The sequence below is a fragment of the Ambystoma mexicanum genome, chromosome 8 (assembly GCF_040938575.1).
Source record: "Ambystoma mexicanum isolate Mex_15411 chromosome 8, UKY_AmexF1_1, whole genome shotgun sequence".
In the NCBI taxonomy this organism is placed as follows: Eukaryota; Metazoa; Chordata; class Amphibia; order Caudata; family Ambystomatidae; genus Ambystoma; species Ambystoma mexicanum.
In genome coordinates, this window is record NC_090929.1 from 742,982,812 (window position 1) to 743,006,609 (window position 23,798).

General features: G+C 46.2%; 1 protein-coding gene across 7 annotated transcripts in view; it reads left to right on the forward strand.

Annotated features, from left to right (window-relative positions):
* Positions 1 to 23,798, forward strand: part of LOC138472418 (uncharacterized) — a 1,989,442-nt gene that overhangs the window by 957,205 nt on the left and 1,008,439 nt on the right. The window lies entirely within an intron of this gene.

The window sequence follows — 23,798 nt, forward strand, 5'->3', positions numbered from 1 at the left end:
AAAAAATAAGTGTAGGCCTGTGTGAGCAGGACAGCCATTTGACTTGATCCTGACCTCTGGACTGAGAGTTCCACAAGGAGCACTCTGCTGTCACTCTACTGTTACTGCTAGCCACTTGTTATTATGAAAAGTAGCTGACATGTCTTCTTCCCACAGCAGAGCTGCTGCACTGGGGTGCACTGGTGTTGTATCCGTTGACAGGGTCAGGGAACTTGCCCTGTCAAGGGGGGATAAGGACTCATATTACCTGGGGCAGGAAGCCTAAGAGGGCGTTTGGCAAAGGAAGTCCAGTCCCATAGGTGGGGTGAGGGAGATGGGAGGGCCCAGTTTCTTCTCTCTCCTTTATGTTCCTGGTTGCAGTTGGGGAGTACCAATGTCAATCATCCTGTACCTGCCTTGCACTATTCAGCCATTCTGCTCTCTTTTCCTTTTGCAAATACAAAAACGTGCCGCGAAGCATGAAGCACCTGACCCACTAGACAGAGATACTGTGAACAATATTGAGCTAGCAGAAAATAGTGCACTTCATACCGGCAACAAAGATACCCCACCACTGCAGCATGTGAACTCTGGAAACGCAAATGAAAACGCAGAGCAGACATCACAAACCTCCAGAAGACTCATGTTGAGAAGGGGAGTGAGGCATCAAGGGCATTTTGTAACCTCACACCTGAGTAACCCAGCCACTGCGGAAAAGGCAGGTTGAGATTGACCCAGGGAACCAGATGAGCACGGTAGCCAATAGGAGAGGGGAGAAGGCATAATCACATAAGAGGCCGTTTATAAAGGAACAAGCAGAAAGGGGGAGTGTGAGTTGTTTAGGAAAGGTCAAGGAGAGAGGAGATGGATCAAGAGACCAGGCAGTGGAAGTATTGGGGAGCAGGACGTGGAGGAGATTAAGGGAGAGTATGTTAAAGGTGACATATTCGTTTGTGAGAAAAAATTGTGCTTAGGTTTGAGAGTGCGTGAAAGGTGAGTAAGAAGGGTGAGTGAACCTAAGTGAGCAGGAATATGAGTGAGTGAGGGTCAGAAGTGTGGATGAGAGATTGAATGTAAGTCGGAAGAGAGGAGGAGAGAACAGTTGTCAAGAGGGGGTGGGGAGTAGAGTGGAGAGGGGAGTGAAAAAGTGAGTGGACAGAAGAGAGTAGAGAGGGGAGTGGAGAGTAGATGATAGTAGCTTGGAGAGGTGAGTAGAGAGTAGAGTGGAAAAGGGAACAGAGCGGCATGTAGAGTAAGGTATAAAGGGGAAGTGGAGGGTAGAGAGAGGAGAGGAGAGAGTAGTAGGGAGAGACGATTGGATGGAGTGAGAAAGAGAGAGACAGAGAAACACAGGCAACCCAAAAGAAAGGAGGTGTCCTCAATTGGTCACTTTCTGCATACTATATGGGTCCGACACACTGCAACGGAACTGCCAGAAATGGTCTAGTTGATGGAGATCGTTATGCGACATCTTGATAACGCAATGCAATAAATTAGCCGGCTCCAGGATTAGAGACTTCACGTCGCAACATTTAGGTAAGCTGCACTGGTGCTCCCCCAGTGTTTTCTGACTGCTCTATTTTCCTCAGCATTTGTCTGGAGGGGCAACCCCTTTTTTTGTCCCTAAGAAGGAGAACACAGAATTAAGGCAATGTCTGGATTTCAGGGGTCTGAATAAGATCAATGTGAAAGATAAGTAGCCTCTTCCACTCATCAAGGATATGCTAGATGCAATACAGGGGGACAACATTTTTACAAAGCTTGATTTGCTTGGAGCATACCACCTTATCTGGATCTGGACCGGCAATGAATGGAAGACGGCCTTCAAACTCTTTTTGGCCTGTTCAAATATCACATTATGCCATTCGAATGAGCTAATGCTCCCGCTGTATTCCAATGCTCTGTGGAGCGATTTTTTTTTGTTGCAACCTACTGTACACCATCATTGTTTATCTAGACGACATATTGAGTTTTTTTTAAGGACCCTTTTTTGCATCAATTGCATGTCAAAGATGTGTTCCTGGGACTCCGTATCCATAGTCTCTAGGTCAAACTAGAGAAATGTTTGTTTAATATACTGCTGTCTCCTTCCCATGACATATCCTCTCTGCAGAAGGCATCATCATAGATCCTACAAAGATGAAGCAATCCTTTGACGGTTATCGCTCACGTTTGCCCAGCAGGTACAACAATTCCTGGGTCTAACCAATATTTACAGAAAATGGATTCACCACTTCTCGGCATGTGTCGAACCATTGACAGAACTCCTCGGAAATATCAGCGCTACGTACGGTCAGCTAAGACGGAAGAAGCCTTCCAAATTATCAAGTTAGCCTTCACTCAAGCACCTATTTTATGTCAACCAAATCCCGAAGTAACCTTTATTAGACAAGTGTGCACTAAGTCTTCAATCTCTTGTTATTTATGGTGGACCTGGTAGCAAGATTATGTGATGAACTATGCACAGTCCTGTCAAGTATGTGCTCTGAGTAAGTGTGGTAACCAGCGATCATACGGAAAACTACAACCCATCCCATTATCTACCAGACTGTGGGAAGCGATCTCTGTGGATTTCATCACAGATCTACCTCAGTCGGAAGGAAAGACAATGATCATGGTGGACCCTTTCACTAAATGTTCCTATTTCATGGTCTTGACCAAGCTGCCTTCAGCCCAGGAAATGGCAAGGGTCTTTCGGCAGGATATCTTTCGTTTACATGTACTCCGATCATCTATATTCTGATTGTGGACAGAAGTATGTCTCAACCTTTGGGAAACACACATGCAAGGCCTTAAGGGTGGAATGTGTGCTTTCTTCGGGATAGCATTCCCAAGCCAATGGACAAATCAGGTTCTAGAAGAGTATCTTTGATGGTTCTCCAGAGCCTCGAATGACGATTGGGCGACTTTGCTCCCTATTGCAGGGTTTGCATATACAATTTTCTTGCACGCATCGATTGCAACCTCACCCTTTTTTGTTTCATATGTTATCATCTTTGATGCTTACCTGATAACATGGATCAATGGATCAAAGAATTACAATATGCCCATGCTTTGGTGAAAAAGAAATTATGTTTTGGCTCAAGACAGGATGAAGAGTAACGCAGACAAACACAGGAGGGAAACACGGGGTCATTATGAGTTGGGCGGTAAGGGATTACCGGCACCGGTAAGGAGACCGGTGCCGGTAATCCCTTACCGCCCAATTCCGAGGTCCCTTAGCGGGAACCGTAAGAAACGTGTGGTCTGACCACACGTCCCTTACAGGTCCCGCTAAGGGACCAGGGCGCTAATAATGGGCTTGCTAGTCGCAAGCCTGTTATTAGCGCCCTCCCCATTCCCATTGAGCCCTATGGGGGCTCAAATGGGAATGTGGAATGGTTTGTTCAATGGGGATTTACCGGTCCCTCCAAGGTCGGGATGCACCGGTAAGTCCCCATTGAACAAGACCGGTGCCGGACCCGGTATTGGAGGCAGCCATGGCGCAAATAGTGCCATGGCTACCTCCAATCTCGGAATGAGGCCCACCGTCTTTTGTTGTAGGTGACCTAGTGTGGTTGGCCTCCAGGACTCTTTACAGGCATGTAGTGCACTCCAAACTAGCTCCACGCTATTTTGGCTTTTAAGCTGCAGTTGCCAGTTACCTGGAGGCACATCCTTCTGGGGGCCTTATTTGTTCGAACCCGGCCAATAGGACACACGAGTGGTAAGTCCATATGTGCTACCTATACGTGACAGTAGGAGGGAGTCATGAGAACATCAGAGGGGCAGAAGGAGCAAGAGAGGGATAGAAAGTAGAAAGTGGCAGGAGGAACTGGAATAGTAGGAGAGAAAGAGTAGGAGAGAACATCAGGGACAAGAAAACAAGGTTGTGAAAGAATAAGACTATGTGAAAAAGCATGGCTGAGAAAGGCACCACATCCCAATGTGAGACCGAGATATTCCTGGGGAGGTAAGATAGGTTTCACCTAGAGGAAGCCCAGAGGACGGGAGGGAGATAAGGCTGAGTCCTTTCGGCCATCAATTCGGTTAGTATGATAGACAGTAGGTGATACAGATCTCTATTTGTGAACAAGGGTTTAGAGAAGAGTGGGATTGGGTGTTGGGAAGCCCACGGGAGTTGAGAAAGGGATGGCCTTTACTTTGTTTTACTGCACACACATTAGCGCCAGCCTCATTTGAGTTTTGTAAAAGAAAAAGCCCTGAACCACCTTCTGGAGCATTGGTATTCTTAAGACCATCTTTGGCAGTCCACACAAACATGCATTCTAATTAGTGGCGTTTAGGCCATGACAGGAGCCATAAGTTATACTTCTTCCTTGAGTCCAAGTATGCATGCTGGCAGTCACTGGCCTAGGAGAGGGCATGCAGCCTGTGCATTGGTCATTGTGTCAATGTGCAAGTGGGAATACAACAAAGAGTATCAACTGTTGTCAAGTATTTCTAGCAAAACCAACATTGGCATAAGAGGGCATCATTCAGTATGTGGGGTGGAGGCAAGCCAAAAAGTAATCATGGGCATTTGTGCTTCATATCCAGCCATGTCCAGTGCTTACTGCAGAACAACGCACACCTAGATTAGGCACATTATCCTTTCCTTACAATATGTATTCATCGGGAAAGTACAGACTATTTGTGATATATGGTCCCTAATCAACGTATGTCCTTTCAATAGTCTTTCATTAGATTCGTGATACAGTCAGAAATAGAGCGGACGATTCCTTCACGATTGTTCTTTCACGCTATCACAGTTGACCCGCTGGGACCCATCCATCATTGGCCTACTCAGTGATTCGAGAATCTGTATAGTGTGGCAGCGATTGTTCTATGCAGCACTCTCCCAATACTATAGACGTAGAGCTTAACCTAACATTCACTAACATCATAACTATGTATTGTTTAGGCTTTTCAGGTGAGTTTTACAGACCTTTGGAGCAACGCAAGAAAACACTAAATAATAACACAATGGGAAATGTAATTTGAAATGCTGTGATCATGTTTTGTGCCTTCTGCTCTCTCTACCTTCTTGTTCTACGAAGACTGTTATTTACACATGCACAAGCTTTAACCCCTACTAATGTAACCTATACCCATGCCATCACAAAAGCCATATCTGTGCAGGCGATAAGCACTGCTAAGGAAGTAAAGCGACTTAGATGCAGTGTCACGATGCCTGCCCCTAGACATCCGGAACAGGTCCATCTGTCCAGGGAACAGGCACCTAAGAAGACACAGGAATTCCCAAAACCCCGACTAGGGACTATATGGGTTCAGTCCTGGTGCCATAGGCGCCAGGCTCATATTGCCAACTTTAAACTATGCAGGTCATCCTGCAAAGAACTCATGTACAGGCCATCATGAGGCCATGAAGGGACTACTTTCCTTTAGGAACTATTTTGCTGCTTGGGTGTGGTGCTGGAACTTGTTGCCTGGGAACCATTTTTTTGATGCTATTTAAACCACGCCCAAAGAGCAGCACACGCTTCGCGTTATTCTGCATCTTAGCAGCGTAATGCTCACCGTGTCTGCAGTCCAGCATCCAGTCTACAGCCACACCTGTCTTGTGTCCGGAGCCGATCCTAGAGAAAAGGAAAGAAGAAGAGAAGGTTAGAACAAGGAGATTTCCATTTGGTCATCATCTTTTCCTGGAGAAGCCGTACCTGTGGATAAAGGAAAAAGACATTAAAATAAACTGCGTTGCATTGCCAGCTGCAGCGCCACGCCATACTCACCTGTCTTTGGAGCATCTCCATGACCCGGCGCAACACCCGTTGAATCGCTGCCCGAAACATCAGCATCTGAAAAGCCCAGAACAAACAAAAGGTGAGCGGGGTTCCGCCAAAGACATTCTTTTACTTACCGCAAGATACTCAGAATTTTACCGCTCGAGGCAGCGCTGGTCACCATCCTACGTTAGACATTTTCGGTAAGGCGACGCACCTGCAAAGAAGATAGAGAACTATTGGTTAATGACATTTGGAACAATATTACTTGCTAGACAGTGGTTGGTACTAACTGACTCTTACCTAAGCGCTACCTTCATCCATCGAGGCGAACTCACTCCTTGGATCACGCTGCAAGGGAAAAGGTATGAAAGGAGCAAGAGTGAATTAACAGACATGTGAACTCTAAAAGAACTATACATTTGGTTTACACACTACTTACCTCGGAGTCATTGTTGTCTGGAACTCTGCCAAATACCTTCGGATCAGTGAAGTAACTGAACTTCTACGCGCCCCTGCACTCCACGCAGGATGGCGAGTTAATCCTTCCAAACAATAAGGTTAGACTTTATGAAGGGGAATACTGGAAGTTTTCAGGGAAAATGGTGTTAGTGTAACCTCTCTACCACGGGTGGCTAATCCCCTTTACTGCTTTTAGGAAAATATTCTTGCGGGCCAGGCAGACGAAACTGAGTGGGCAAGTGCAGTCGATCATCACTTCGCTACGAGTCACACTGGTGGAGACCGCAGCAGTCCAGCTTTGTTCGACGCCCCTGTGGAATCCAGGTGAGAGTAACAACAAACTTCAGCCAGGTAAGTTCTTAACTAACTGATTCGGCCTGTATCTCAAACAACATGTGGTATAAACACATGGCCAGGGTAGGGAAGCAAACCACTGGAGAGAGCTGTTACGTCTGTTCTCTCATCGCTTATGCCATGAGTGCATCCAGGACATTTGTGGCAACTGAAATTCCAAAGGCCAGAGCACAATGCCTCATGCATTTATCACTGTGCACCACAAGAGGATGGTTCCAAGAGAGACGGGTCACACTAAGAATGATGTCCAGAAAGACATTCCCATATGAAGATAGTTACATCAAGACTCAAGAAATTATGGACAATTACTGGAGTACAGACAAGACCATATAAGATGTCACTGAAGGCCCGCAAAAGTGAGAAACTAGGGTAGTGACACAAAAGGAATTACGGTCCCCCAAGACAGGACCAAGGGAGATAGGAGGAATGCAGGAATGCTGGGAACAACCACAGATGCTAGTATATGGACAAGTGCAGACAGCAGAGGGGTGGAAGGAAGGAGTGGTTGGGAGAAAAGCACGTGTGCTCTTAACAGTTCCAGTGGAAGTAGTGCAAAGGGAAAATTACAATTGCCTCAAGGAATGGGAATCAAGTATGAAACTGCTCACCTGAGTGAAAACCGAAGCAGGGCCCATGCCCATCATACCACTCAAAGGCGCTTCTTTATGTTTCCAGAATGATGGTCTGGTAAAGGTTGGAGAGAATAAGGGGTGTAAGCAGATTGCAGAGGTACCAGGTATGAAGGTCGAAACCACAGTGCTTATGGACCACTACTGGGCCTGTGGGTCGAAAGTATACTTGCAACTGCCACCCAACTGGGGAGGACTATGTTCACTCGTGCAGTTGAACACACCAGCATTGGTAGTGCCCTAGAAGGGCATACAAGCAGACGGATTCCCCAAAATGGATACTAGCCATAGGATAAGAGATCTGTAGGGTTGACCAGATTGAAAAGAGGGAACTATGCATCATCAAAAATGTCAAAAGCCTAAACTAGCACAAACGCCAAATGGCTGCAAATAGTGCGTTGGGAGCTGATGCAGACGATACATTCAACCGTCAAGGGGTTCAATGCCATCAAGGAAGAGCTGCGAGCAGTGAAGTTAATGGCTCTCCAGAACAGATATGTTCTAGACTTCCTCACGGCCATGGAGGCAGGCGTGTGCACCAAGATTGGGTCTTCTTGCTCTACATTTAATCCTGCCCATGATGAAGACAATGGGACCCTGACAGAGGCTGTTTCCCGGTTATCAGAGCTGCCTGCTAAGATGGAGGCAGAAGCAAAAACTGTAGGAAAAGATGAAGACTGGCTATCATATATCTTTTCATGGATACCAACATGGATGGCCAATGGACTTAAGGTACTGTTGGCAGCCCTCTTATTAGTGATGTTCACCTTTTGTGCCATCAGAATAGCCATCACGCAATGCAAAAAGATTACTGAAAAGACCATAGAGAAGAAAGTATTAATAGCCTGAGAGACTGATGAAGATAAAGAGACAAAGATATGGAATATGCTGAATTCACAACTGACACAGGCCCTCATTACGACCCTGGCGGAAAGGGGTTTACGCCGGCGTAAAGCATGGCGTACCTTTCCGCCTGACTACGAGTTCCCGTAGCGCCATGGTGATTTTTACGCCTGCTTTTTGCAGGCGGAAAAATCCATGGCGCTACGGGACTTGTTGTTAATTACGCCACGGTAATTTACGGTGGCGTAATTAACGCCTTCCCCACTCCCATTATACCCTATGGGGCAAAAATGGGAATGGGGAAGGGTAAATGGGGATTGGGGACTTACCGCCCCGCCAAGGTCGGAATGGGGCGGTAAGTCCGCCAACCACCATGGCGGAGTTGGCAGCTCAGCGCCATGGACCATGGTGCAAATTGCACCATGGTTCTCCGCCAGGGTCGTAATGAGGGCCACAGTGTCCTCTGTTCCCGGAAGGAATGTTGTTCGAGTTCCTGTTTAACACCTGTGACTGTTTGGGGAAATGGGTTTGGTGCCACCCTGGTGGAGACTGCAGTTACCTGACTTGGAGGTTGGACGACCATGCAAAATACTATGGACATCTTGGAGGGATAACAAAGGTTTGGCTCTCAAAGTTACATGTGAACAGAGACAGTCATGGAGGTAGTGTGGTCGACATGTCGACCAGAGGGGGGATAGAAAGCAGAGGTCCAAATATGGCCCTTATGGCCCACACACAACTCTCAGCCCAAAGATTAAGACACAGTAGATGCAGCTCACTCTTGGGCCCTTCACTGCCATTGTCGATGTAACGCAGATGTGAGAAACGTTACTCTCTGAGACAGGCATTCAGGCCATGCCCAGTCGATGATCTGGAGGCGATGGAGATGCCATCAATCGAACAAGTCGACTGACCCAAATCAAGAAGTCAGTGACGGCAACACTGACATCACTACGTAGCCACACTTAGACATGAAGTACATAGCCATCCATTCACAAAGCTACATGAACATGCGTTAACTTATTGCATATAGACACAAAGAAAATGCTTGTGACTCATGCAGGGAGACGATGGACACACGTACATATTTCTATATATAGTCACATTATTAGCCAAAGCTGAAACGCACGATGCAAAGTATACGTATTCCAAGCTTGCATATGCTTGACTGCCACTAACATGGAAAAGCCATAAGGACAAATAAGGAAGATATAGGCCCACTGAAATGTATGAGGAAGGGGAGAGATGCTTCGAATACATGGAAGGGATGGCATGATCGCTGCAGCCAGAGGCAAGCAGAAATGATGCACCCGGCCAAGGACGAGTGCAGACGAAAAGTTCCTGGTTACCAAGATGATAACCCATGTGTGAGAAATTCAGACTAAAATCCTCATAATTACAGGCAAGAGAACTTCATTTTGCGGTCTACACAAGTTGTGACCCAGCCAAGCAAGAAAATGTCCATTCAATCGAGGTGGACGGAGATAAGCTGTTCCCACCAAATCACAGGTGGAAAGATACAAGTGTTCCTCACGAACTGCCAACGGAATGCACCTCTCCCAGGTTTAGGTTATCATAGATGGCAACATTAGGAAACACGCAGCGCCTCCAAGTTCGTTCTCATTACCTTGAGAAGTTGCACTCAGCCTGGTAACCGTCCATGGTCCCAGGGCTAGGAGCGTCCATTCTGCCCAATCCAGAGTCACCTTTCACGTGAAGATATAATATGTTGCAGGAGCCAACGGTCTCCCTGCGACCCTGCAACATTGTAGATTGAAACATGCAGAGGTGGTCCCAGAAGGAGCCACCAGATATGGCTATCCAATAGTAGAATTAACCCTATCGAACATATACATAGTTTGCCTGAACTGAGCAATGTGAATGCCCAATAGGTTTCGGGGACGGACCTTGGTTTTGTGATCTCACACCTGGGTAAAACTGGGTGACACATGCTCAGAAGACAAAAACCCTGGAGAACTCTTTTTTTTTTCCTACTGTGAATCCTGTCATTTTGTTAGATAATTAAAGCAGTAAACTTTGCCCCATGGCTGAGTCTTCCGTTCTTGCAGTGGGGAGTTTTTGATGGTCCCGAGTGTCTCTCTGCTGGTATCTGGGGTGACTGCTAGAAAGCCCTGCCTCTACAACGTGGTAGCAGAGGGATGGTCACTAAGACCTTTTGGCAGTTAGCTGCCTCATCCTGCTGCATGCTCAAGAGTCTGCACGGCGACCCACGGTAACTGATACCTAAAACCACGCATGGCCAAAAAGAGAAGAGGTCAACAGGAGCCTCCTTTGGAGGAAATTCATGCCCGCTTCCCATGGGACACCTAGCAGACTGGACCGCAGAGTGGCAGGTTGTCGGAGAGTCAGTGTCCGAAGGGCTTCAGCGAACCACGGTGTGTAACTATAGACTCAGCTATATGGCAAATGGTGGAGGAAGGAAATGTTCCTCTTGATGTTTTGTGTTGAAGTTTTTGTTCTATGTAAGGATTACACGTTCTTTAGGTGGTTAGTTTGCGTAATCAGCTTAGACAGTCGGTCTAGCTTGCGGATAAGAAACTCTGAAAAAAGAATAAAAAATATAATGTTTTCCCTGTGAGTTCGGCAATTTAGCTTGCTTCATGGATGATTATATATGGTTTACCTGTTTATAGGTGTTAGCAGGAGAAGCTAGCTTATATCACGAAAGGTGCTTTCCTGATTTATCTCTCTGAGATGTAGTCCTATATGGCGACGCTATAGAAGAAGGACCACGTGACTTAATGCTTTACCCTGTTAGTAAGGCAGGAAGACGGCCGTGTATGTATTACGTTATGTTTGTCGTTGTGTTTGGGCAGTTTATAAGTGGACATATATGCTGAAGGGTCAGGCATCTAGAATTCTTCCTCTAATGTATTGGTGACATCACCAGTGAGGTTGTTTAAAAGGATTTGAAGTGCACTGGAAGTGGTTGATTTCAGTGGTTAGACTCTTGATGGAGTTCGAGAACTAGTGTTGGGCTATTAGGGCAGAGCTTGAGAAGCGTATGAGTGGAGTTGTGAATTGAGACTTCAGCGTGAAGAGCTGCAGTGGGGCGGTGCATGGAGCATGCCCGCAGTGAGCCGGTGAGGCTAAGGTGGTGAGCCGGAGAGGCTAAGGAAAAGATTTCATTGCACTATTATGATTTGAATACATGGTATTGTATGGACAGTATTGAGATTGTGAATTGCAAAAAATTGGATGTGTCGATATCCCGATTTGAGGTCAAGCAAGTATTGACAAGTGTTACATAAGGTGACGAGATGTTGGATACACCTCTCCAACACTTATGCAAATCCCTCCTGCTGTATCAAGATGAAATACTCAAGGATAGGGCAGAATGGACTTGCAGTATCCTGGGCAAGTTGGCAAAGCCATGGCCCAAAAACGGAAGCTTTTTCAAATGCGTGCAGCAACAATCAACCACTTATTTACATGCAGCCCATAAAGGGATCCCATTAAGCAGTCGACTGGCCATATTAAAGGTGTGGAAAATGTTTCAGGGCGAGAAACGGGACTCGACCCAGCTAAAACGAGAAGAGCTGGCTGAATCGAAACTCAGCGGAGGCAACGTGAGCCAGGAAGAGCCACGGTCAGACCAATAGAAGGAGCGAACAGTAGCTTTGTGGAATCGAAACTTAAGAACAGACTAGCCTATCTCAGGAAGGCCGAGATAAGGAGGCGTAGGCAGGTGGCAAGCCGAATAAGAACTAAATGCACAAATTGAAGGAAACTAGGCAGATTCACTGTGTGAGTAGCACGTGACCATCCGAGGAAGAAGAGGCACGGGTCCACACCTACGCCTGGCAGCTGCCCATACAGAGATATCATAACTTTTCCTGATAAGAAGACACAGTTTTGCGGCCAACCACAGCCATCTAATTGACACATAGCCACTAAAGTAATGATGGATTGAAGGAAGGCCGGGTGAATCTTGGGGCACCCTGCACCTGGCTGACCATTCTGCGTGCTCCTAAGTAAAGTGGAGATTTATGCATGTGGTTGAAGCCAACCCAATCACAATGGACCAAATAATGTAGGGTCCTATAGATAGTAGAACCAATGGGACGTCGTACTCTTAGTGACGTCTACAAGAGTAATGTTAGAAGGAAGGGCTTAGACGCCCACCTGATAGTGTTTATCCAATCCTCTCACTCTGTTACCATATACAGATATAGTACCTATAGTAAAGTTACCTTTTCCTAACCAATAGAATTTCATGCTAACCTTTGAGTGTTACACGTAAATGATGATGAGTTTTGAGTATAAATGTTTCTGTTTGTATGAAGTTCGCGGGAGTTGAAGCGAGACAGACTATCGCATCACTGTTGATTTCCATGTTTCCCTGGTTTTTGGACTTGTCATTAAACTGACTCCCCTTTGCCAAACCATTGAGTTGTCCTTATTGACTGGTGTTGGAGTAATAAATCTGCACCCCCATACATCTCAAGGTGCAGCTATCTCGTCTTAAAGTACTTCGGAGCAAACACCGACTATGGGCCGGCCGGGGGTCTCCCCTGTACACTTGTTAGCAGAAATTTCATGGTTATCGACTATCGATTACTTGACTAAAGTAAGACACCTATTGACCGTCGACATAAAGTAACTCTAGGTCTTCGGCAATATCTCGAGTCCTTTCCATTCGGCTGAGTAGACCGTGAAGCTCCCCGTAGACAATGGTAGCTTAAGCAAGAGTCTGCAGAAAGGGCCTGAAGGGACCCGTATTCCCACGCATCCCTTGCCATTCCTATGGGGCAGCTGAGCGGGCGAAAAGCTGAAGAAGGCGGTAACAAAGGCGGTGATCACGCGGGTCCGGAGACGAACCATGCGAACGGTGAGTGAAGAAAAAAAAAATGTAATGCTTTGGCAAATAGTGCATACCTTAGAACAAGTAAAGGGAAAAGGTAACAGATATAATATAATATAGTTAGAAGTAGAGAAGACTGTCTATATATAAGGGGATAATTACTCAAGAGTAATAAAAGGTAAATGAGAGGTTACCGGGGTAGACACCCGAGAAGGGAGAGGTTACCGGAGTAGACACCCGAGAAGAAAGAGGATTCGCCTTATTCCTGCGCTTTAATATAGCGGCTAGAAGAAACGTGTACCCAGAGTACCACATAATGGGGAACGACTAGGCTACCACAACGTTTAAAGACATCGTGAAAGGGGTACATTTACACTCCATGAAGGGGTAATGATTAGAGGTAGAAATATTTGTGTCCAGCTGGTGTCCGTCTAGTCTGTTAAGTGTCTGTCTTACATGTTTCTCTGTTGTGACGTCACACACATGTATTGAACATTTTTGAGAAAACTGATTTAAAAAATTTCATTTGATTTTATAGCTGAGACAGATTCACACTTGAATTGATGTTTTTTGAACAAATTGGTAATATAACTTTTTGTGGAAAATTGGGTTGGAGCTTGCGATATTTGGTGCTCGCTCATATTGTTAGAAGCTGTTTAAACCACACGAAAGCATTGACAAGTGTTATATAAGAGGAAAGGGAACAGATTTAAGCATGGAAGCCATAACTCCATTGGCACACTTATGCAAGCAATTGCCAAACACGCACCCAAGCTAAAGAAATATAGTACAGAGTGGGTTAAGGGTACCGCCCACAAGATGTTTATGCCGTGGCCACAAAATGGGTCTTTATCCAAAGCCGTCTTACAACACATGACAATGTATTTGCATGCCACATATACAGGCAAGAGGTTAGAAAAACACCTTGCTGTTCTCGAGTTGTGGAAAATGTATGAACAGGTAAAGGAGGAAGAGCTTCCAACAGATTGGATACTTAATGTATGCACAGAGGGGAGTGAGATGCCTACCGCGCCACCTGCCCCGCCTGAAACGAAAAGTAAGGACAAGGGATTATACCCGTTAAGGGAACTTAAAGCAGCCACGGGGTACAGCAACACCGCATATAAGTCACCTACACATAGTAGTGACGAGAATCAAGCGAAAGATAAGGACAAGAATATTACCTCTGCAGTCCCAAGGGACAAGGGGAGGCGCGATAACGAAAGGAAAGATCAGGCACAGACAAGTGCTTCTCTCGACAAGGGAAGGGAAGCGATGGAAGGGAAGCGAAGACAGAACTGATGAGATAGCATTCGCAAAAGACGAATGGATGGGAGGACACATTTTATTGAAACTCGATGGGAAAGGCATTGATGACGCGAGACAAAAGGAGAGGTGAAATGAGACACAGAGGGAGGGGAAAGAAAAGGTGTTAAGAGACGAAAGGATAAGAAGGAAAGACAGACAGAGGCGAGAACAGCTATATCGCAAAGAGCAAGAAAACCAGCTCGATCGCAACCCAAGAGCGGCCTATGATCAAGACAGACAGAAACAGCAAAGGTTAGAAGAAGAACAAAGGGCACGTGAGAAAAGAATAAGGAGACGAAGAGACGAGGCAATTCGAAGGGCAGATGAATGTAGAAATGAAAAGAGAAAGGAAGAAGATAGGGTCAGAGAAGAGTCGAGAAAGCGCAAAGAATTTGATGAGGACGTAGAACGTAAGCGAAGACAGAGCATGCAATCTTGAATATCTGGGGAGAGAGGTTAAAAAACCCGCTCCAATAGTAGATTGGGAAGACATCGAAGAATTCTTTCCTGTGTACGATTCAGTACCAGGCATGTCTAGGGCAAATATTGAAGATGACTTCGACACCAGAAGCATTGGGGAAACGATCGATAGAATATATGATGAAATGGGGGTAGAATAAACACCCCAATGAGAGGGGGAAAACGAGCGCCTGGAAAAGCACTCAGTTGCATGACACTTAGGATGTTACCCCGAAGTAGTGGGAATAGGGAACTATTCCTAGATAGATTAGAAATCAGTAGAAACAATGAAGACACAAGAAGTTGCATGATTTGGGGACAAACAATGTCCGACTCGGAAAGGGAGGAGCGCAAGGAAAAAGAAGAAGAGAGGCAAAATGAAAGACGACTCCCAAGAGGAAGGGAAATAAGATGGTCAAACGCTAGTGAGTCTGCACCAAGAGCATCAGAGTCCGCCACGCAGTCTGACCGACATGAAGGAGTATCTCATGATCAGAGGGGGGTCTCTTCACCGCCCTATGTAGACAGACTAAGGACATTGCCAGGTAGACAGCGATGCAGGAATATTACCCCTTCAATAAACAGAAGAACAATGAGAGAAGAGAAAGAGGGCTATGCATTCCAATTTCCGCGACTAGAGAAGGGGGTAGTAAGACCACAATATATTCCATGGCCACACATGGATCGAGAAAACTTGAAAAACAAGCTTCCAATGCTGACATTGGGAGCCGGAAAGTGGATACATGAGTTAGAAAAAATGACAGGAGATAACACGTTAGCTATAGGGGACATTAAGGGCCTCCTAATCGCCATACTTGGTGAGACAGCAGACGTTGTGTGGGCACGAGCAGGCTACCCTGGTGTAACCACAATTAATACCTCGCATGACAGAGCTCCATTTAACAATTGTAGAACCTCTGTATGGAAAGCGCTACGAGTGCTGTATCCAGACACTTCCGATATGGAAGTTATAATGACTCGAAAAATGAAGGATTCTGAGGATCCGTTAATTTATATACAGAATTACTCGAGACTCATGAATCATGGACGAAATCATTACCTGTGTTTTACCATATATTGTGCCAAGGGTTGCCAGAACCGGTGCAGAAACAACTCAAGAAATTGGTAGGAGTTGAGGCTAAACCTTGAGCTGAAATACAGTTGACTATCACACATTATTGTAGAGTGCTGCAGGAAAAGAATCGCAAAAAGGAAGCAACTCAAAAGGGTGAGGAAGCGAAATTGGTGCAGAAAAAATTATCAAGGTATGCTCTTGAAGGAGCCATGATAACTAGCATAGCTGAATCAAGCATGCAGCAGGTGGCTAGTCCACAACAGAATAATCAGGGTAACGTAGGATTTTACCAATGGGGAAGAGGATTTAGGGGACGAGGACGGCAGAGCACTCAGGGAGGTTTCCAAAATTATCAAGAAGGCTTCCAAAACATGCAAAATGGAAACCCGGATATGTCAAATGGGCAAATAATACGATGACCGCCAGTATGTTGGCAGAAATCAAGACATGATACAGAACGGCCAAGGAATGTGAGCAGGCATGGCAAATCCACCTGCAGTTTTACAACAGGGCGTTGCACAGAATCACACGGTGCAATAATAAGCGCCAGGAGCGCAACAAGGAGTGCAACCTCAGAGCATGGGCAATTTTCCACAAGGACAAACCCAACAGGCACCGCTGCAACTATCACAGACCATGAACCCTGGAATGGGAGGTAACAATGGGAATGGGGGAAATCCACCAGCACACGGTGGGCCAAATTTATATATAAGTTAGGACAGCTCACTGGGAACACTGATGTGCTCTATCCTATCAGTGACACCAGACCCTCATAGGGAACCTAGGGTGGATGTTGTTATAGGGGGTAAAGAATATTCCTTCCTAGGGGACACGGGTGCAACATGCTCGCGCATACGTGAAGGCAAGTTTTCCTTGTCCGGCGAGGCCATAAATATTCAGAGTTTTACAGGAGCTCATAGTTGAGTTCCCTTTACAAACACACTCCCAGTCTCCATAGGAGAGTGTGAAATGAACGTACCTTTATTATATTCACATCAGACCCCAGTAAAAATTTTGGGTCGATACTTAATGACGAAGTTAAACATGACAATCTCATTCACGGAGGAGGGCATAGTATGCTCCACTCCAGGAATGCACTACTCAAATGTATGTGAAATGATTAGAGCATACTCAGGACACATAGCCATGAGGGCCTTACCATTAGAGCCAGAAATGTTCAGATATGGCATGCGTGTGCTTATGGCAGGATTGCCGTGCCTTGCAGACAGGATCATGAAAACCCCTGATGATTTTTTATTCAGCCCAAGAATACCTATGCATGAGGAGGAGGGACAAGTATTTCCCTTGATGATACACACAGCTGCAGTGCGAGGGAAAGTGGTTTTGGTTTACGGTTACGATGACGAGGGCAGACAATGGTGCACGATAATTGCCATTGAAGAAGGATATCGAGTGACTGACGTCACTGATGACAATTCTTTTGAAGAACAAGCAGAAATGGGAGAGACAATGGTGAAAGTGAGTCTCACCTTTTGGGTAAAGATGATTAAAAGATAAGTACCAGAGAGAATGATGTTGGCACTAAAACGTCCTGAATATTTTGATAACGATATAGCCAAGGTTCCTGTCTCAGTGTGGACTACAGGAGCCTATGACGTGGGTCTCTTGAAGGGGGTTGGAGAAGTAAGGATTAAACTGAAACCAGGAGCAATTCTACCAAGATCCCGACAATATCCCATGTCCAGAGAGGCAGATGAGGGGATTTTCAAGACAATTATCTGCCACGATGGACCAGGGCATCTTAGTGACATCATAGTCACCATGTAATACGTCAGTGTAGCCTGTCAAAAAATCAAAGGGAGGGTCTTGGCATTTAATTCCAGATTTACTCCCAATAAATGATATTGCTGAGGCCAAGTTCCCTTTAGTCCCTAACCCGGCTTCAATTCTATGTAATATACCTGTTGAGGCAAAATATTTCACGGTGATCGACTTGAAAAATGCATTTTTCTCAATCCCGTTGCACCGAGACTCACAAGATCTGATGTCATTCACGTTCAGACAAATGCGTCTGAAAAGCACGAGTCTGCCACATGGGTACTGTAAGTCCCCTTCTCTTTTCAACAGAGTCCTGCAGATAGACTTAAGCAATATTGCAGTAAAAAGTGTCGTCCTGCAGTATGTGGGTGACATCCTAATCTGCAGCACAACAGAAGAGCAATGCAGGCACGATTCTATTCAACTACTGACTACATTGGCTGAGAAAGGATATAAGGTTGACAAGGAAAAGTTGCAATATTGTCAACAGGAAGTGCTGTACATAGGCCAGCTGATCTCACATGAAGGAAAGAAAGTGACCCCAGAAAGGGCTGAAGCCATGTTGAACACGGCTTAACCACACACGATAAAGCAGATGCAGAGCTGTCTAGGCCTATGCAACTATGTCAAGGCATGGGTCTTCGACTACAGCTCTTACACTAAGCCTTTACTTCAGGCCCTAAAGAAGGCCCAAGTGACAAAAGAAAAGATCGAATGGTCTGAGGCCATGGAGAAAGGGTTTGCCAAACTAAAAAGTGCTATTTGCACAGCACCAGTTTTAGGGAACCCCAATTATGCAGAGGAATTTTACCTGTTTTCACACACAAATTGCAGCGTTATGACGGCAGTGCTCACACAGAGAACCACATTGGGGTACAAGCCCCTGGCTTATTGCAGCGGGAATCTGGACCCAGTAATATAAATTGTAATGGGATGCTCAATGACATTGTACATCGAGCACTCATTATTTGCTATTTTAGAGAAACCAAAAGGCACATTGACATCTCAGAGAGCTTCTGCTTATGACATAATCATATTGAATCCCTCGATAAAAATAGTCTGATGTAAAATAGTGATCCCAGCCATGTTCATAGCAGAGCCAGTTACTGAGGGAGAGCCGATACATGACTGTGCAAATTACGAAGAATTCTATGATGAAATCCCCAGGGTGAAAGAAAATGCCTTGGCAGGGCGAGAGATCATCGTCTTTATTGACGGGTCTTCAAGGATCGATCAAAATGATGGGCGAAGATATACAGGCGTCGCTGTGGTGAAACACATAGCAGATGGAGAATTTCGAGTACTTGTTAGTGCACGAATACCATCCCAGTACTCAGCACAGGCTGCAGAATTATTGGCGTTGATACTCGCCATTGAGAATCACGCAGACCAGGAAGTACTGTGTACAGTGACTCCGCCTATGTGATGTCAACAGTGCAAGCAGGCTTAAAGCGCTGGCAAAGGAGGGGTTACCTCCGAGCAGACGGCACGTCAGTGCAGCACGCACCCCTATTGGACATGCTGATTAAGGCACTACAGCTCCCAGTGGGCATAGCGGTTGTGAAATGCGCCGCCCACACGAAAGGGACAGATTTTATCTCACGAGGAAACCAAGCAGCAGACACAGAAGCCAAATGTATGGCATCCGAAAGTGAGACGATTATGGAAGTGGAAGTCACCTGTACCAATGAAAGAATGTTGGTTGTACGAACAACACCTGAAGCCTAAACAGTCTTGGGCAAACGCAGCTAATGGAACTCCAAGGGGAGGCACCACAGGAAGAGAAAAACCTGTGAAAACATCAAGGGTGTTCTTTAAACCCCTCTGACAGCTTGTGGCGACAAGACAGCACTGGTAAACCAGTAATTCCTGTAGCCCTATTATAAACCACGCTGGAGCAACTACATTACCCAGCCCATATGACAAAGGAGAATCTAGCAGCAATGCACGCAGAAGACTGGTTCATACCAAATTTAACTGAGCATGTTATATTCTTGTATTCTTTATGGTGAACTGCATAATCTGCCAACAATTCACTGCTAGGCACACATTAAAAGTTATGAGAGGAGTCATCCCCAGGACAAAAGGGCCTTTTCAGCACTTGCATGTTGATTACATCGACATGATTCAAGTATGTAATGGGTACAGATACTTAAATGTTGTGGTGTGTCCATTCTCTAGATGGATAGAGGCAGGTCCATGTACAAACCCAAACGCTACCTGTGTGGCAACATTTTTAGTGAGGGAAGTGTTCCCAAGTTGGGGGTTATGCGAAGTCATGAGATCAGATAATGTCACCCCCTCAATGATGACGCCCAACAAGGCTGAAACATGTCTGGGGATGCTTGGGGTCTCGTGCAAAAGGGATGTGACGTAGCAGTTCGGGCTGGACTATGCCTTTGGGGCTGGGACCAAGCCTGATTTGCATATGGTCTTTCCCCTTTTGTAATGGCTTGGCAGGCGAAGAACGATGGTCTGGAGGGTTGCCCAGAGCAATGCCAGAGGTCAATATTTATTCTAAACCTTCCAGCCATCAACTCTTTTGTTTTGCTATTGTCACCCCGAGTGGGAAGGGTATGCCCAGACGTGGGTCCCTTGCCTGCTGGGCCTAGAGACCCAAGCTACTCCTCACTGATGACGCCCAACAAGGATGAAACATGACTGGGGATGCTTGTGGTCTCGTGCAAAAGGGATGTGACCTAGCAGTTCGGGCTGGACTACCCCTTTGGGGCTAGGACCAAGCCTGATTTGCATATGGCCGTTCCCCTTTTGTAATGGCTTGGCAGGCAAAGGACGATGGTCTGGAGGGTTGCCCAGAGCAATGCCAGAGGTCAAGATTTATTCTAAACTTTTCAGCCGTCAACTCTTTTGTTTTGCTATTGTCACCCCGAGTGGGAAGGGTATGCCCAGCCGTGGGTCCCTTTCCTGCTGGGCCTAGAGACCCAAGCTACTCCTCACTGATGACGCCCAACAAGGATGAAACATGACTGGGGATGCTTGTGGTCTCGTGCAAAAGGGATGTGACCTAGCAGTTCGGGCTGGACTACCCGTTTGGGGCTGGGACCAAGCCTGATTTGCATATGGTCTTTCCCTTTTTGTAATGGCTTGGCAGGCGAAGAACAATGGTCTGGAGGGTTGCCCAGAGCAATGCCAGAGGTCAAGATTTATTCTAAACCTTCCAGCCATCAACTCTTTTGTTTTGCTATTGTCACCCCGAGTGGGAACGGTATGCCCAGACGTGGGTCCCTTGCCTGCTGGGCCTAGAGACCCAAGCTACTCCTCACCGATGACGCCCAACAAGGATGAAACATGTCTGGGGATGCTTGTGGTCTCGTGCAAAAGGGATGTGACCTAGCAGTTCGGGCTGGACTACCCCTTTGGGGCTAGGACCAAGCCTGATTTGCATATGGCCGTTCCCCTTTTGTAATGGCTTGGCAGGCAAAGAACGATGGTCTGGAGGGTTGCCCAGAGCAATGCCAGAGGTCAAGATTTATTCTAAACTTTTCAGCCGTCAACTCTTTTGTTTTGCTATTGTCACCCCGAGTGGGAAGGGTATGCCCAGCCGTGGGTCCCTTGCCTGCTGGGCCTAGAGACCCAAGCTACTCCTCACTGATGACGCCCAACAAGGATGAAAAATGTCTGGGGATGCTTGTGGTCTCGTGCAAAAGGGATGTGACCTAGCAGTTCGGGCTGGACTACCCGTTTGGGGCTGGGACCAAGCCTGATTTGCATATGGTCTTTCCCCTTTTGTAATGGCTTGGCAGGCGAAGAACGATGGTCTGGAGGGTTGCCCAGAGCAATGCCAGAGGTCAAGATTTATTCTAAACCTTCCAGCCATCAACTCTTTTGTTTTGCTATGAGATCAGATAATGGCCCTCACTTTGTAAATACAGTATTTGAACAGATTAACTTGTTGCTTGGTATAAAGCACAAGTTCTCGCCGGTGTATCATCCGCAAGGTAACGGGATCTGTGAGAAGCTCAATGGCTTGTTAAAGAAAAGGATAGCCAAGTTGAAGCTTACTCTAAAGAAGGGATGGCTGCATTGCCTTCCACTAGCACTGTATGCACTTCGGAACCAACCAGTCTCCGACCATCATTTTACGCCACACGAGATAGCCACAGGAAGAAGAATGAGAACTCCCATAACACCCTGAGATAGAGCTTGATATGATGCGCAGTCAACAGGAGAGGTTTTAGGGTCTGAAATGCAAAACTATCTGAACTGCATGACATCTTGCCTTACTGTAATTTCAGACTAGCTGCAGCGACGACAAAAAGGGTGCAGCGCAGCCCAAAACACAGAAGGAGACACTGCAACAGACCCAGTTCAAGGTCTACGTGTTCCACTCGTCTTCCCTGGAGACGCCGTCCTTAAAATTATACAAGGAAAAGGTGGAACGAGCCAAAATTCAACAGTCCTTTTACCATAGAGGACTGCACGTCGTCTGCTGTGAAGCTACAGGGCAGGAGAGCATGGATTTTTCTCAGTGATTCAAACCCTACATCGGAGAAGGCCCCCTGCCTGCACCCCAACAAGAGGAATCAACGAGCCACAGGGAAGAACCACAGCACGTGCAGACGAGATCCATGACGAGGAAGAAGGACGCATGAACAGCAAAAGTAAAGACAAAGAACTTCTTAGAAAGTTGTGGTTTAATTTGGACACTTCCTCTAAGCAAAAAAGGGGATAAGGATATAAAAACGGACACTGTGTGCATCCTAGTTGCAGGGTGAAGAAGGAAATTGCCCGTATAAGCCACAACATATTCTGTTGATTTGAACTTTGAACTGAGGCACACTTAAACCTTGATGAGAAAAAGACTATGACAAATTTTGACCGAGGATATTTACATTGGAAGCAAATACAGTATTCCGATTCATTCATTACCGGAACCCTATTCAGAATCACTTATGCTGTCCCACAGTGGAGACATCACAAAGGACCTAGTAACCAATTTCGACTTAGTACTGAGGTAATACCCGTCACTGGTAGGGAGGCTCACCAGTGTCACAGACTTTTTACAAGATCATGAGAACAAAAAGACAATAAGACCTCACTGTCATTGCCGAACAATTTATCCTACTCCCTGAGTACAGTGAAAAAGAATCAAATGTTCCCAACACAGGCGGAAATAAATGAGCTTGTCAACACACTGTTCTTTTGCATAATCGAAGTCTGTCCAACTCTTATTGGAAGAACGACAGACACACTCGCATTTCTTCGAGCCCCAGCGAACACTGAACATTTAAGCCATCTTTTAAATAAGATTGTCATTTTAGTCGCACTCCGCGGGACCGGACAGTGCAGACATTGTTTACATCAAGGAACAAACATATAATCCTGAAACCAGCAAGACAGGACAGATGTCCCTGTCACCAGAAGACAGCAGATTGGCACACAGTGTCCTCTTTCGCTTAGTCACTGACTTTCCAGAGCTAGTCGGGAGACCTGTCGATGTTGACGTCCTCACTTTCATCAGAGATCCAGCTAACGTCGCACAGATGGGAATGCTCCTGCATGGAATCATACTCCGACTGGAACTTTCCAACCATCAGAGAGATTATCTGAGGAGATTTTTTTCTTTTTAAAACAGCCTTCCGCCGAGGGACAGATCGAGGGAGCAGATTCAAGAACTTCACTTGTTATACCTGTTATTTTTCCTTTCTATTCTTCTGATACTGATCAGTGTCCAACATGTCCTCAGGACTGAAGCAGATTCGAGGGCTGGACTGGGAGCTTACCTACTTTGAACATGCACAGTAAAGGAGCTCATTGAAACATTATTTTATTGGATTTTTCCCATATTCTAGCAAAGGAACTGCATCCTAAAATAAGAGACAATGGGCCTCATTACGAGTCAGCCGGTCCGGAAATAACGGTGGCGGCGGGTTTACGGACCAGCTGATCTCGAGTTCTGCAGGCGGGAAGTGTCACTCCCGCCAGGTCAGACACCACCCGCCTGTAGGCAGACGTGGAAACACTCCACTTCCCCATTCCCATGGAGTCCTACGGGACCTACGGGACTCCATGGGAATGGGGATTTCCCAAATTCCGCCTCCAGAATTACCGGGTCTCCGGGGTTGTAATGCCCCAGTTATTCCGGGAATCACACAGGCGGAATGGTAATACGAGTCTGGCGGTAACCTGCCGGTTTTTCCGGCTCGGTTACCGCCAAACTCGTAATGAGGCCCAATTTGTCATTCACAAGAAGGGGGACACTTGTGAAGCACCTGACATTGATAACGATAAAATCTGAAAGACGAGATTAGTTAAGGGAATATAATAAATTTGACATTTGGCAAATGATCGAGATGGGGGTCCAGAGCAGCAACCTGGTCTTCCACAAGCATAGAGGCACC